The sequence below is a fragment of the Lepidothrix coronata genome, unplaced genomic scaffold (assembly GCF_001604755.1).
Source record: "Lepidothrix coronata isolate B3197 unplaced genomic scaffold, Lepidothrix_coronata-1.0 Scaffold8, whole genome shotgun sequence".
Classification (NCBI taxonomy): Eukaryota; Metazoa; Chordata; class Aves; order Passeriformes; family Pipridae; genus Lepidothrix; species Lepidothrix coronata.
In genome coordinates this window covers 7,183,177-7,185,574 of record NW_016690188.1, presented here as the reverse complement: position 1 = coordinate 7,185,574, position 2,398 = coordinate 7,183,177, and positions in this window count along the sequence as shown.

Below are 2,398 nucleotides of genomic sequence, written 5' to 3'. Positions count from 1 at the left end.
AGCATGTTATAGAGTTACACCTAATAGATCATTTTCTAATGAATGTGTAAACTAGGTGGGCAGTTTAAGGTTGAGAATGGGTCTTTAGTACCACTTCTTTTGAATGACTGTCAATGCCCATCATTCATGTTGCTTCTGTTATTCTGAGGCTGAGAGTGGGAATTTGTTTGCATGTTTTGCTGAAGTTTTGTGGATTTTTAACAAGGGCGTTAACTTGTTTCACTTACTGAGTAAAAATACAATTTTTCTTCAATAGCTGGGAGTGTTTAGAAAAACAAACCCAACAAATTAACTAGAAAATTGATTCACCTCTGCAAACACATACAGGAACTTTTTCTGCTAGTTTCAATGAACATCATTACCTCTGTGCTATTCAGTTTTGTAGAGATCATACAAACCCAGGAAATAAGTAATTAGCAGGATGCTCTGCAGATGTCATCGGAGCACTATGATCCCTATATCACAAAAATAATAAACAGAGGTGGGCAATGCTATGAAATCTTAACATAAATGGAGAAGAAAACTGCTAACAGAAAGAATGACAGAGTAGTAGCTGAATTACAGACGAGCTAGATGGCTTTCTCTGTTGCACTTTAAATCAATTTCCTTAGAAATCCTGATGTTTATTGATGACTAAAAGAAGGTAGAGATTTATTACTGTAAAAAAAAGGTGGAAGAAAAGGAATCACCCAGAATATTCTGAGTTGGAAGGGGCACCACGAGAATCATCAAGTCCAAGTATAAAGTGAATGGCCCATGCAAGGATCAAGAACACAACCTTGGCATTATTAGCACTGTGCTCTAACCTACTGTGTTACTCTCAAAATGTTGCCTTACAAGTGATACACAGGTTTTGGGTCACAATGTCTGTGAATACTGGTATAAACAGAATAGTGGCCTTCTCTGAGAAGAGGCTTACAAATACTTAAACCAAGACAAGGAAGTAAGATGAAGGAAAGGGACTTAAGTCATTTTAATAGAGAATGCATTTCATAAGTTTAAGGTTAAAGACCAATATAATTGTTTGCAGAAAGATTAAGCTAAAGGTCATCTCATTTCTTTACCTAAATACCGAAAGCAGTTTCTTTTCTTTTTCCAAGAATTGCATTCTTTAAAAAATATGCTCAGCTCACTCAGACAAAATATTGTATAGCCCATTGCTTGTTTGTCTGTTTCCTCAGGAGTCATCCAGGAGCTTTGCTCTACACAAAGGAAGTGTTTTGGAAAACTAAATTAAGCATTTGAATTTCAGCTATTGCAGATGAACCCAGAGATGTGGGGATGACTTGGCCTACTGTATTGTGAAAACTCTCAAATCTGCAGTGAGTGCAATGTGGGATGAGTGGGCCAAGGAGCCAAAGCTGTTAAACACAAACAAACAAAAAACCCTGGCACCTTTAATGCTTTTATGCTTTTTGTTATTTGTCATTTTTAATGCCTGGCCCCTCTTATCTGCCTTACTTTCCAGAAAATAGAGTTGTCCTAATCTCTTGGATCAAGCTCCCTTTGTAGGGAATTCTGCTCCCTCTGGTCCCAGCAATTTAATATGTTCATTGTCTTTCTTGAGACCTTCACATCTCTTTCAGAGATGCTGGGGATGGAGGGGTGGGTACCTCTGCTGTCCCTTTCCCCAGGGCTGCCAGCTGCTCAGTGGTGACACAAGCCAGCACGCTGGGACTAAATGTCTAGGAAAGCCCAAGGAATACTGAGCCTATGCCCGCTAAGGCAAACGTTACACATCAAGTTTCTTGAAGCAGCCACTCCCCTCTGTTGCTTAAACATACAGAGTGATATGTTGTAATCTAAATACATACCCTTAGGCCTCTAAGCAAACACAGACACGATTACTTCAATGTAGTTGAAATTGGTGATGGGATGGCCTGTTTCCATTTAAAATATTTCGGATTTTTTCATAGCAATTCTTTCTGTGGAAACAAGCTACTTGTGCTTCCAATGCATGTAAGTTTGTTCCCAGGCTCCCTAACCCTTTTTTTTCAATGGCTGTTTCTTTTCCCCATCCCAAAGCTGAGAGGTTCTGGCCCTGGATTTCAGTGTTCATCACCTCAATTGGTCTCCTGTTTTCTGGAAATGGAGCGAAGATGTCCCACTGCTCACTCACTCTTGCTCCTTTTCTGAGTCCCAAAGGCAGCACACCTCATCTGCAAAACAGCAAATTCTAGACATCTATGAAGTTTCACATTTTTAGACACAGGCAAACACATGTACAACTTGTGTAAACATAGAGCAAGATGACTGCAACTAAGCTCTTACTGTGGCTAGGAAAATGGATATCCAAGACATATTTTGTTCCTCCAAATTTGCTCAGGATGCTCTGTTTTGTTCTGGGAGTAGAAGAGTGGCACGGCTGGGTTTTTTGCTATTCTTACCCCCTGCTCAA